General features: G+C 52.9%; 1 protein-coding gene across 8 annotated transcripts in view; it reads right to left on the bottom strand.

Moving 5' to 3' along the window:
• Positions 1-12,965, bottom strand: part of abcc9 (ATP binding cassette subfamily C member 9) — a 75,743-nt gene extending 62,778 nt beyond the window's left edge. For 3 of the 8 annotated variants that reach the window (XM_031898428.1, XM_031898433.1, XM_031898432.1), the window contains exon 1: positions 268-474. The gene's annotated coding sequence lies outside the window, so the exon portion shown is untranslated. Of the gene's footprint in view, positions 1-13; positions 117-267; positions 478-12,727 lie in introns of those variants that run through there. The other 5 variants (XM_031898429.1, XM_031898431.1, XM_031898435.1 and 2 more) reach the window with 5 other exon arrangements.
• Positions 12,966-14,329: the final 1,364 nt, after the last annotated feature.

The raw sequence follows: 14,329 nt of genomic DNA, 5'->3' as shown, positions 1-14,329 counted from the left end.
GCGACCCCATTACCTGATTCGGGGGGCGGAATAAGAAGAACCCCAATACCCTAGTGCAGCTCCCGGCCGGGACATGGGGCAGGTTCCCAGCTCAGTACTGACATTCTGCCCCCTCCCCTGCCAGCACGGAACTGATTCTGCCCCCCCCCCCCACATAGATGGTCCCACCCACTGCCCCCACTCGGTCCCTTTCCAAAGGTCACAGCACCCCCGGCCGATCAGTTGGGGTCCCCCTGCCCCTGGCACAGTGAGTGGGAGAGCCCTTACCTGCTGTAGGGCCCCGGGTAGCGGAGTGTGGGTGCGGGGGGGCTCAGGGGATATATTTAGGCTCTGAGATCAGTTGCTGCTCCTATCGGGTTTCTCTCCGACTGCTCCGGGACATTCCCTGGGGGGGAACTGGGGGTCCGACCTCTTCTCCTGCGGTCAACTGCCCCACACCGACCCCAGGGGGCGCAACAACCGGCGGAGCTGCCGTCTTACCCCCCCTAGTCAATGAAGTAACCGACCTGGAGCCTGTGAGTGTGACTGTGAGTAAAACTGTGAGTGAGTGTAACTGTGAGTGAGTGTAACTGTGAGTGCAGCTCTGAGTAGGGCCAATTGGACACAGAGCCAATGGGACATACAGAGCATATGGGACACACACTATGGGCGTAACTGGCACTTACTATGGGCATAACTGGCACTTACTATGGGCATAACTGGCACTTACTATGGGCATAACTGGCACTCACTATGGGCGTAACTGGCACTTACTATGGGCGTAACTGGCACTTACTATGGGCATAACTGGCACTTACTATGGGCGTAACTGGCACTCACTATGGGCGTAACTGGCACTCACTATGGGCGTAACTGGCACTCACTATGGGCGTAACTGGCACTCACTATGGGCGTAACTGGCACTCACTATGGGCGTAACTGGCACTCACTATGGGCGTAACTGGCACTCACTATGGGCGTAACTGGCACTCACTATGGGCGTAACTGGCATTCACTATGCACATGACTGGTATTCCCTATGGGCGTAACTGGCACTCACTATGGGCGTAACTCACACTCACTATGGGCGTAACTGGCACTCACTATGAGCGTAACTGGCACTCACTATGGGCGTAACTGGCATTCACTATGCACATGACTGGTATTCCCTATGGGTGTAACTGGCACTCACTATGGGCGTAACTGACACTCACTATGGGCGTAACTGGCACTCACTATGGGCGTAACTGACACTCACTATGGGCGTAACTGGCACTCACTATGGGCGTAACTGACACTCACTATGGGCGTAACTGGCACTCACTATGGGTGTAACTGGCACTCACTATGGGCGTAACTGGCACTCACTATGGGCGTAACTGGCACTCACTATGGGCGTAACTGACACTCACTATGGGCGTAACTGGCACTCACTATGAGTGTAACTGGCACTCACTATGGGCGTAACTGGCATTCACTATGCACATGACTGGTATTCCCTATGGGCGTAACTGACACTCACTATGGGCGTAACTGGCACTCACTATGGGCGTAACTGGCACTCACTATGGGTGTAACTGGCACTCACTATGAGCGTAACTGGCACTCACTATGGCGTAACTGGCACTCACTATGAGCGTAACTGGCACTCACTATGGGCGTAACTGGCACTCACTATGGGCATAACTGGCACTCACTATGGGTGTAACTGGCACTCACTATGGCGTAACTGGCACTCACTATGGGCGTAACTGGCACTTACTATGAGCGTAACTGGCACTCACTATGGGCGTAACTGGCACTCACTATGGGCGTAACTGGCACTCACTATGGGTGTAACTGGCACTCACTATGGCGTAACTGGCACTTACTATGGGCGTAACTGGCACTTACTATGGGCGTAACTGGCATTCACTATGGGCGTAACTGGCACTCACTATGGGCATAACTGGCACTCACTATGGTCGTAACTGGCATTCACTATGCACGTGAGTGGTATTTCCTATGGGCGTAACTGGCACTCACTATGGGTGTAACTGGCACTCACTATGGCGTAACTGGCACTTACTATGGGCGTAACTAGCACTTACTATGGGCGTAACTGGCATTCACTATGGGCGTAACTGGCACTCACTATGGGCATAACTGGCACTCACTATGGTCGTAACTGGCACTCACTATGGTCGTAACTGGCATTCACTATGCACGTGACTGGTATTTCCTATGGGCGTAACTGGCACTCACTATGGGTGTAACTGGCACTCACTATGGCGTAACTGGCACTTACTATGGGCGTAACTAGCACTTACTATGGGCGTAACTGGCACTTACTATGGGCGTAACTGGCACTCACTATGGGCGTAACTGGCATTCACTATGGGCGTAACTGACACTCACTATGGGCGTAACTGGCACTTACTATGGGTGTAACTGGCACTTACTATGGGCGTAACTGGCACTCACTATGGGCGTAACTATGCACATGACTGGTATTCCCTATGGGTGTAACTGGCACTCACTATGGGCGTAACTGACACTCACTATGGGCGTAACTGGCATTCACTATGGGTGTAACTGGCACTCACTATGGTCGTAACTGGCATTCACTATGCACGTGACTGGTATTCCCTATGGGTGTAACTGGCACTGACTATGGGTGTAACTGGTATTCCCTATGGGTGTAACTGGCATTCACTATGGGCGTAACTGACACTCACTATGGGCGTAACTGGCACTCACTATGAGCGTAACTGGCACTCACTATGGGCGTAACTGGCATTCACTATGCACATGACTGGTATTCCCTATGGGTGTAACTGGCACTGACTATGGGCGTAACTGGCACTCACTATGAGCGTAACTGGCACTCACTATGGGCATAACTGGCACTCACTATGGTCGTAACTGGCACTCACTATGGGCGTAACTGGCACTCACTATGGGCGTAACTGGCATTCACTATGGGTGTAACTGGCACTCACTATGGGCGTAACTGGCACTCACTATGGGCGTAACTGGCATTCACTATGGGTGTAACTGGCACTCACTATGGGCGTAACTGGCACTCACTATGGGCGTAACTGACACTCACTATGGGCGTAACTGGCACTCACTATGGGCGTAACTGGCATTCACTATGGGCGTAACTGGCACTCACTATGGGTGTAACTGGCACTCACTATGGGTGTAACTGGCACTCACTATGGGCGTAACTGCACTCACTATGGCGTAACGACATCACTATGGGCGTAACTGGCACTCACTATGGGCGTAACTGGCACTCACTATGGGTGTAACTGGCACTCACTATGGGTGTAACTGGCATTCACTATGGGCGTAACTGGCACTCACTATGGGCGTAACTGGCACTCACTATGGGCATAACTGGCACTCACTATGGTCGTAACTGGTATTCACTATGCACGTGACTGGTATTCCCTATGGGTGTAACTGGCACTGACTATGGGCATAACTGACACTCACTATGCACATGACTGGTATTCCCTATGGGTGTAACTGGCACTGACTATGGGCATAACTGACACTCACTATGGGCGTAACTGACACTCACTATGAGCGTAACTGGCACTCACTATGGGCGTAACTGGCACTCACTATGGGCATAACTGGCACTCACTATGGTCGTAACTGGCATTCACTATGCACGTGACTGGTATTCCCTATGGGTGTAACTGGCACTGACTATGGGTGTAACTGGCACTCACTATGGGCGTAACTGGCATTCACTATGGGTGTAACTGGCACTCACTATGAGCGTAACTGGCACTCACTATGGGCGTAACTGGCATTCACTATGCACATGACTGGTATTCCCTATGGGCGTAACTGGCACTGACTATGGGCGTAACTGGCACTCACTATGGGCATACTGGCCACTGGGCAGGGGAGCTGCTACCATGCAACAAGGGGAGATCCGTACCCCATGGGCACTGGGGTCTCTGTTGGTGCGTGAGTTGTGGGGGGGGGGCAGTCAGGGCACTGGGCCGGGCAGCATTGCCACTTGGGCACTAAGACATCTTGGCTCAAATTAGCCCATATGGGGGGGGGTTTATGTGGGTCCCACCACAACGTAAGGCAGAAGAATGGTGACTACCGGACCAGCAGGATGATGGGGGGGGGGGAGCAGTATAGGGAACAGAGAGACACGGGGGGTTATGGGGAGCAGCATCCTTGCAAAGGGGAGTGGGGGGGGGGGCTGTAATGGAATGGTTGGGGGCAATGTTATATAAATGGGAGGGGAAAGGTATATTACTGGGGAACTGTACCATGTGAAAGGGGGTTCTGGATAATGTGGGGGGGGGGGGTTTGGGCAGAAGGCTTTGAGACACACAGAGCCTATGGGACACACAGAGTATATAGGACACGCAGAGCCTATGGGGCATACAGAGCTTATGGGACACCCAGAGCCTATGGGACATACAGAGCTTATGGGACATACAGAGCCTATGGGACACACAGCGCCTATGGGACACACAGAGCCTATGGGACATACAGAGCCTATGGGACATACAGAGCCTATGGGGCATACAGAGCCTATGGGACATACAGAGCCTATGGGACATACAGAGCCTATGGGACATACAGAGCCTATGGGACATACAGCGCCTATGGGACACACAGAGCCTATGGGACATACAGAGCCTATGGGACATATAGAGCCTATGGGACATACAGAGCCTATGGGACATACAGAGCCTATGGGGCATACAGAGCCTATGGGACATACAGAGCCTATGGGACATACAGGGCCTATGGGACATACAGAGCCTATGGGACATACAGAGCCTATGGGACATACAGAGCTTATGGGACATACAGAGCCTATGGGACACACAGCGCCTATGGGACACACAGAGCCTATGGGACATACAGAGCCTATGGGACATATAGAGCCTATGGGGCATACAGAGCCTATGGACATACAGAGCCTATGGGACATACAGAGCCTATGGGACATACAGAGGCTATGGGACATACAGCGCCTATGGGACACACAGAGCCTATGGGACATACAGAGCCTATGTGGACATATAGAGCCTATGGGACATACAGAGCCTATGGGACATACAGAGCCTATGGGGCATACAGAGCCTATGGGACATACAGAGCCTATGGGACATACAGGGCCTATGGGACATACAGAGCCTATAGGGCATACAGGGCCTATAGGGCATACAGGGCCTATGGGACATACAGAGCCTATGGGACATACAGAGCCTATGGGACATACAGAGCCTATGGGACATACAGAGCCTATGGGACATACAGAGCCTATGGGACATACAGAGCCTATGGGACATACAGAGCCTATGGGACATACAGAGCCTATGGGGCATACAGGGCCTATGGGACATACAGAGCCTATGGGGCATACAGAGCCTATGGGACATACAGAGCCTATAGGGCATACAGAGCCTATGGGGCATACAGGGCCTATGGGACATACAGAGCCTATGGGACATATAGAGCCTATGGGACATACAGAGCCTATGGGACATACAGGGCCTATGGGACATACAGAGCCTATGGGACATACAGAGCCTATGGGACATACAGAGCCTATGGGACATACAGAGCCTATGGGACATACAGAGCCTATGGGACATACAGGGCCTATGGGACATATAGAGCCTATGGGACATACAGAGCCTAGGGACACGCAGACTATGGACACGCAGAGCCTATGGACATATAGAGCCTATGGGACATACAGAGCCTATGGGACACACAGAGCCTATGGGACATACAGAGCCTATGGGACATACAGGGCCTATGGGGCATACAGGGCCTATGGGACATACAGGGCCTATGGGACATATAGAGCCTATGGGACATACAGAGCCTATGGGACATACAGAGCCTATGGGACACACAGAGCCTATGGGACAAGCAGAGCCTATGGGACATACAGAGCCTATGGGACACGCAGAGCCTATGGGACACGCAGAGCCTATGGGACACGCAGAGCCTATGGGACACGCAGAGCCTATGGGACACGCAGAGCCTATGGGACATACAGAGCCTATGGGACATACAGAGCCTATGGGACACGCAGAGCCTATGGGACACACAGCGCCTATGGGACATACAGAGCCTATGGGGCATACAGAGCCTATGGGACACGCAGAGCCTATGGGACACGCAGAGCCTATGGGACATATAGAGCCTATAGGGCATACAGAGCCTATGGGACATACAGAGCCTATGGGACATACAGAGCCTATGGGACATACAGGGCCTATGGGACATACAGAGCCTATGGGACATACAGAGCCTATGGGACATACAGGGCCTATAGGACATACAGAGTATATAGGACACGCAGAGCCTATGGGGCATACAGAGTATATAGGACACGCAGAGCCTATGGGGCATACAGAGCTTATGGGACACGCAGAGCCTATGGGACATACAGAGCTTATGGGACATACAGAGCCTATGGGACACACAGCGCCTATGGGACACACAGAGCCTATGGGACATACAGAGCCTATGGGACATATAGAGCCTATGGGGCAAACAGAGCCTATGGGGCATACAGAGCCTATGGGACATACAGAGCCTATGGGACACGCATAGCCTATGGGACACGCATAGCCTATGGGACACACAGAGCCTATGGGACACGCAGAGCCTATGGGACATATAGAGCCTATGGGACATACAGAGCCTATGGGACATACAGAGCCTATGGGACATATAGAGCCTATGGGACATACAGGGCCTATGGACATACAGAGCCTATAGGCATACAGAGCCTATGGGGCATACAGAGCCTATGGGACTACAGAGCCTATGGGACACACAGAGCCTATGGGACACACAGAGCCTATGGGACATATAGAGCCTATGGGACATACAGAGCCTTGGGACATACAGAGCCTATGGGGCATACAGAGCCTATGGGACACGCAGAGCCTATGGGACATACAGGGCCTATGGGACATACAGAGCCTATAGGGCATACAGGGCCTATAGGGCATACAGGGCCTATGGGACATACAGAGCCTATGGGACATACAGAGCCTATGGGACATACAGGGCCTATGGGACATACAGAGCCTATGGGACATACAGAGCCTCTGGGACATACTGAGCCTATGGGACATACAGAGCCTATGGGGCATACAGGGCCTATGGGACATACAGAGCCTATGGGGGCATACAGAGCCTATGGGACATACAGAGCCTATGGGACATACAGAGCCTTATGGGCATACAGAGCGTATGGGACACGCAGAGCCTATGGGACACGCAGAGCCTATGGGACATATAGAGCCTATAGGGCAGTACAGAGCCTATGCGACATACAGAGCCTATGGGCGCATATAGAGCCTATGGGACATACCAGAGCCCCAAAATGGGGAAAAACATACAGAGCCTATGGGACACGCAGAGCCTATGGGACACGCAGAGCCTATGGGACACGCAGAGCCTATGGGACACGCAGAGCCTATGGGACATATAGAGCCTATAGGGCATACAGAGCCTATGGGACATACAGAGCCTATGGGTCATACAGAGCCTATGGGACATACAGGGCCTATGGGACATACAGAGCCTATGGGACATACAGAGCCTATGGGACATACAGGGCCTATGGGACATACAGAGTATATAGGACACGCAGAGCCTATGGGGCATACAGAGCTTATGGGACACGCAGAGCCTATGGGACATACAGAGCTTATGGGACATACAGAGCCTATGGGACACACAGCGCCTATGGGACACACAGAGCCTATGGGACATATAGAGCCTATGGGGCATACAGAGCCTATGGGACATACAGAGCCTATGGGACATACAGAGCCTATGGTACTTACAGCGCCTATGGGAGACACAGAGCCTATGGGACATACAGAGCCTATGGGACATACAGAGCCTATGGGACATACAGAGCCTATGGGACATACAGAGCCTATGGGGCATACAGAGCCTATGGGACATACAGAGCCTATGGGACATACAGGGCCTATGGGACATACAGAGCCTATAGGGCATAACAGGGCCTATAGGGCATACAGGGCCTATGGGACATACAGAGCCTATGGGACAAACAGAGCCTATGGGACATACAGGGCCTATGGGACATACAGAGCCTATGTGGACATACAGAGCCTCTGGGACATACTGAGCCTATGGGACATACAGAGCCTATGGGGCATACAGGGGCCTATGGGGCATATAGAGCCTATGGGACATACAGAGCCTATGGGACATACAGAGCCTATGGGGCATACAGGGCCTATGGGACATACAGAGCCTATAGGGCATACAGAGCCTATGGGACATACAGAGCCTATGGGACATATAGAGCCTATGGGACATACAGAGCCTATGGGACATACAGGGCCTATGGGACATACAGAGCCTATGGGACATACAGGGCCTATGGGACATACAGAGCCTATGGGACATACAGAGCCTCTGGGACATACTGAGCCTATGGGACATACAGAGCCTATGGGGCATACAGGGCCTATGGGACATATAGAGCCTATGGGACACACAGAGCCTATGGGACACGCAGAGCCTATGGGACACGCAGAGCCTATGGGACATACAGAGCCTATGGGACACACAGAGCCTATGGGACATACAGAGCCTATGTGACACACAGAGCCTATGGGACACACAGAGCCTATGGGACACACAGAGCCTATGGGACATACAGAGCCTATGGGACATACAGAGCCTATGGGACACACAGAGCCTATGGGACATACAGAGCCTATGGGACATACAGAGCCTATGGGACATACAGAGCCTATGGGACATACAGGGCCTATGGGACATACAGAGCCTATGGGACATACAGGGCCTATGGGACATACAGAGCCTATGGGACATACAGAGCCTCTGGAATACTGAGCCTATGGGACATACAGAGCCTATGGGGCATACAGGGCCTATGGGGCATATAGAGCCTATGGGACATACAGAGCCTATGGGACACGCAGAGCCTATGGGACACGCAGAGCCTATGGGACATATAGAGCCTATGGGACATACAGAGCCTATGGGACACACAGAGCCTATGGGACATACAGAGCCTATGGGACATACAGAGCCTATGTGACACACAGAGCCTATGGGACATACAGAGCCTATGGGACACACAGAGCCTATGGGACATACAGAGCCTATGGGACATACAGAGCCTATGGGACACACAGAGCCTATGGGACATACAGAGCCTATGGGACATACAGAGCCTATGGGACATACAGAGCCTATGGGACACGCAGAGCCTATGGGACACGCAGAGCCTATGGGACAAGCAGAGCCTATGGGACATGCAGAGCCTATGGGACACGCAGAGCCTATGGGACACGCAGAGCCTATGGGACAAGCAGAGCCTATGGGACATACAGAGCCTATAGGCCATACAGAGCCTATGGGACATACAGAGCCTACGGGACATACAGAGCCTATGGGACATACAGGGCCTATGGGGCATACAGAGCCTATGGGACATACAGAGCCTATGGGACATACAGAGCCTATGGGACACGCAGAACCTATGGGACATATAGAGCCTATAGGGCATACAGAGCCTATGGGACACACAGAGCCTATGGGACATACAGAGCCTATGGGACATACAGGGCCTATGGGACATACAGAGCCTATAGGGCATACAGGGTCTATAGGGCATACAGCGCCTATGGGACATACAGAGCCTATGGGACATACAGAGCCTATGGGACATACAGGGCCTATGGGACATACAGAGCCTATGGGACATACAGAGCCTCTGGGACATACTGAGCCTATGGGACATACAGAGCCTATGGGGCATACAGGGCCTATGGGACATACAGAGCCTATGGGGCATACAGAGCGTATGGGACACGCAGAGCCTATGGGACACGCAGAGCCTATGGGACATATAGAGCCTATAGGGCATACAGAGCCTATGGGACATACAGAGCCTATGAGGCATATAGAGCCTATGGGACATACAGAGCCTATGGGACATACGAGCTATGGGACAACCGCAGAAGCCTATGGTGACATACAGAGCTATGGGACATACAGAGCCTATGGACACGCATGTAGCCTATGGACACACAGCAGCCTATGGGAACACGGCAGAGCCTATGGACATATATAGCCTATAGGGCATACAATGAGCCTATGGGACATCACAGATCCTATGGGCACATACAGAGCCTATGGGACATACAGAGCCTAGGGACATACAGGCCCTATGGGTACATACAGAGCCTATGGGATCTACAGGGCCTATGGGACATACAGGCCTATGGGACCTATAACAGAGTATTATAGGACATATCGCAGAGCCTATGGGGCATACAGAGCTTATGGGACAGAACGCAGAGCTATGGGACATACAGAGCTTATGGGACATACAGAGCCTATGGGACACACAGCGCCTATGGGACACACAGATGCCTATGGAAGCATACAGAGCCTATGGGACAGTTAGAAGCCTATGGGGCATTACAGAGCCTATGGGACATACAGAGCTATGGACTTACAGAGGGCCTATGGGACATACAAGAGCCTATGGGACATTAACAGCGCCTATGGGACACACAGAGCCTATGGACAGTACAGAGCCTATGGGACATATAGAGCCTAATGGGAAAATACAGAGACTATGGGGAACATACAGAGCCACTATGGGACATAGCAGAGCCTATGGGACAATAACGCATAGCCTATGGGTAAACAGCAGAGCAAAATATGGGACAACGCAGAGCCTATGGGACATATAGAGCCTATAGGGCATACAGAGCCCTATGGGACATAACAAGAGCCTATGGACATGACACGAAGCCTTATGGGACATACAGGGCCTAGTGGGACATACCAGAGCCTATGGGAACTATACAGAGCCTATGGTTTACTACATTGGGCCTATGGGACTACAGAGTATATAGGACATTCGCAGCAGCCTATGGGCCATACAGAGCTTATGGGACACGGCAGGAGCCTATGGGAACATTACAGAGCTTATGGGACATACAGAGCCTATGGACACATCAGCGCTATGGGAGCACACAGCGCTGATGGGACACACAGAGCCTATGGGAACATAGACAGAGCCTATGGGACATACAGAAGCCTAATGGCGCATACAAGCCTATGGATCATACAGCAGCCTATGGGACATACAGAGCCGTATGGGACATTACAGCGCCTATGGGACAACACTAGAGCCTATTGGGAGCATACAGAGCCTATGGACATATAGAGCCTATGGGACATACAGAGCCTATGGGATCATATAGAGCCTATGGGGCATACAGAGCCTATGGGACATACTAGACCTATGGGACATACACGGGCTATTGGACATACAGAGTCCTATAGGGCATACAGGGCCTATAGGGCATTACAGTGGCCTGATGGGAATTACAGAGACTATGGGACATACAGACCTATGGGACATTACAGGGCCTATGGGAATACAGAGCCTAATGGACATAACTGAGCCTCTGGACATACTGAGCCTATGGGACATACAGAGCTATGTGCATACAAGGGCCATGGACATACAGAGCCTAGGGCATACAGGGCCTAGTGGCGAGCATACATGAGCCTATAGGGCATACAGAGCCTGATATGGGCATTACAGAGCCTATCGGGACATATGAGAGCCTATGGGACATACAGAGCCTATGGGACATAGCGGGCCTATGGGACATAACAGAGCCTATGGGAAACATAGCAGGGCTATGGGACATACAGAGCCTATGGGACAACAAGCCTCTGGGACACACTGAGCCTATTGGGACATACAGAGACTATTGGGGGCATATCAGGCCATGGGACATTGATAGATGCCTATGGACAATACAGAGCCTATGGGACACTGCAGAGCCTATGGAACATCGCAGAGCCTATGGGACATATAAGCCCTATGTTTGACATACAGAGCCTAAGGGACACACAGAAGCCTATGGAACATTACAGAGCCTATGGACATACAGAGTCCTATGGGCAATACAGGGCCTAGGGACTATATAGAGCCTATGGGACATACTGGGCCTAATTGGGACAATATAGAGGCCATGGGACATACAGAGCCTATGGGGACATCAGACCTATGGGACATACAGAGGCCTATGGGACATACAGGCCTATGGGCACACACAGACGCTTCTTGGGACACATTCAGAGCCTTCTGGGTACAATACAGAGGCCTATGGGACATACAGAGCCAATGGAACACGGCAGGCCTATGGGACATAAAACGCAGAGCCTATATGGGAACATCGCAGAGCCTATGGGACACACAGAGCCTTGGGACACACAGAGCCAATGGGACACACAGAGCCTATGGGACACACAGAGCCTATTGGACATACAGAGCCAATGGGATACACAGAGCCTATGGGACACACAGAGCCTATGGGACACACAGAGCCTATGGAACATTCAGAGCCTATGGGACACACAGAACCTATGGGACACGCAGAACCTGTGGGACACGCAGAGCCTACGGGACACGCAGAGCCTATGGGACACACAGAGCCTATGGGACACACAGAGCCTATGGGACACACAGAGCCTATGGGACACACAGAGCCTATGGGACACACAGAGCCTATGGGACACACAGAGCCTATGGCACGTTTCCCGGGGTACAACGAAGACACCAGATCCTGGGGCAGAAGCGAGTAGATAAAAGAATGTTGGTTCTGAGGCCAATGTACCCCGGGGCAATCACCCAGTCACTGGGGGGACCTACCAGTAGGAAAGGGGGGATCAGTCCATTGGTTTCTGCCTCCGCTCGGCCCGAGGAGCTGCTGCAAATGCTGTGACCTCCACTGACGGAATCCTCCAGTCCCAGGGAATCAGCCGAGAGAGCAATCTGCAGCATGTATAGCGTTGGGGGTTGGGAGGGGGGGCTCGCTCACCGAGCAGGAGAATGGAAGGGAAACCCAGAGCATCTGCCATCCAGAGACCCATATTCCTGCCTCCCACCCAGCTGTACCCCCAAACTCTGTCCCCAGCACCCCTAATAGCTTCATCCTACCCCACACTGCCCTCCCCTGTGATACTACCCCCCCATACTACCCTCCCCTGTGATCCTACCGCCCCCCAATACATCCCTCCCCTGTGATACTACCCCCCACATACTACCCTCCCCTGTGATACTACCCCCCTATACTGCCCTCCCCTGTGATCCTACCCCCCCATACTACCCTCCCCTGTGATCCTACCCACCCATACTACCCTCCCCTGTGATACTACCCCCCTATACTGCGCTCCCCTGGAATCCAACCCCCAGTACTACCCTCCCTGTGATACTACCCTATACTGCCTTCGCCCTGTGACCTACCCCCATAACTACTACCCTCTCTCCTGTGATCCTAACCCACCCATAACTTACCCTCCCCTGTGATACTACCCCCCTATAACGCCCTCCCCCTGTGATCCTACCCCCCCCATATTAACCCTCCCTCTGTGATCCTACCCCATACTACCCTCCCCTGTGATCCTACCCCCCCATACTGCCCTCCCCTGTGATCCTACCTCCCTATACTGCCCTGCCCTGTGATCCTGACCCCCCATACTGCCCTCCTCCTGTGATACTACCCCCCATACTGCCCTCCGCCTGTGATACTACCCCCCTATACTGCCCTCCATCTGTGATCCATCCCCCCATACTGCCCTCCCCTGTGATACTACCCGCCCATACTGCCCTCCCCTGTGATACTACCCCCCTATACTGCCCTCCCCTGTGATACTACTCCCCTATACTGCCCTCCACTGTGATCCTACCCCTATACTGCCCTCCCCTGTTGATACTACCTTCCCTATACTGCCCTCCACTGTGATACTACCCCCCCATACTGCCTCAACTGTGATCCTACCCCCATTACTGGCCCTCTCCCTGTGATCCTACCCCCCATACTGCCCTCCCCTGTGATCCTACCCCCCATACGCCCTCCCAGTGTGATACTACCCCCCTATACTGCCCTCCACTGTGATCCTACCCCCCTATACTGCCCTCAACTGTGATCCTACCCCCCTATACTGCCCTCACCCTGTGATACTACCCCCCTAATAACTGCCCTCCCCTGTGATACTACCGTGCCCCCATACTGCCCTCCCCTGTGATCCTACCCCCCATACTGCCCTCCCCTGTGATCCTACCCCCCTATACTGCCCTCCCCTGTGATACTTTACGACCCCCCATACTGCCCTCCCCTGTGATACTACCCCCCTATACTGCCCTCCCCTGTGATACTACCCCCCATACTGCCCTCCCTGTGATCCTACCCCCGCATACTACCCTCCCCTGTGATCCTACCCCCCCATACTACCCTCCCCTGTGATCCTACCC

Source organism: Xenopus tropicalis, chromosome 3, assembly GCF_000004195.4.
Source record: "Xenopus tropicalis strain Nigerian chromosome 3, UCB_Xtro_10.0, whole genome shotgun sequence".
In the NCBI taxonomy this organism is placed as follows: domain Eukaryota; kingdom Metazoa; phylum Chordata; class Amphibia; order Anura; family Pipidae; genus Xenopus; species Xenopus tropicalis.
Note: the sequence above shows the minus strand (reverse complement) of the source record. Positions and strands in the feature narration are given on the sequence as shown.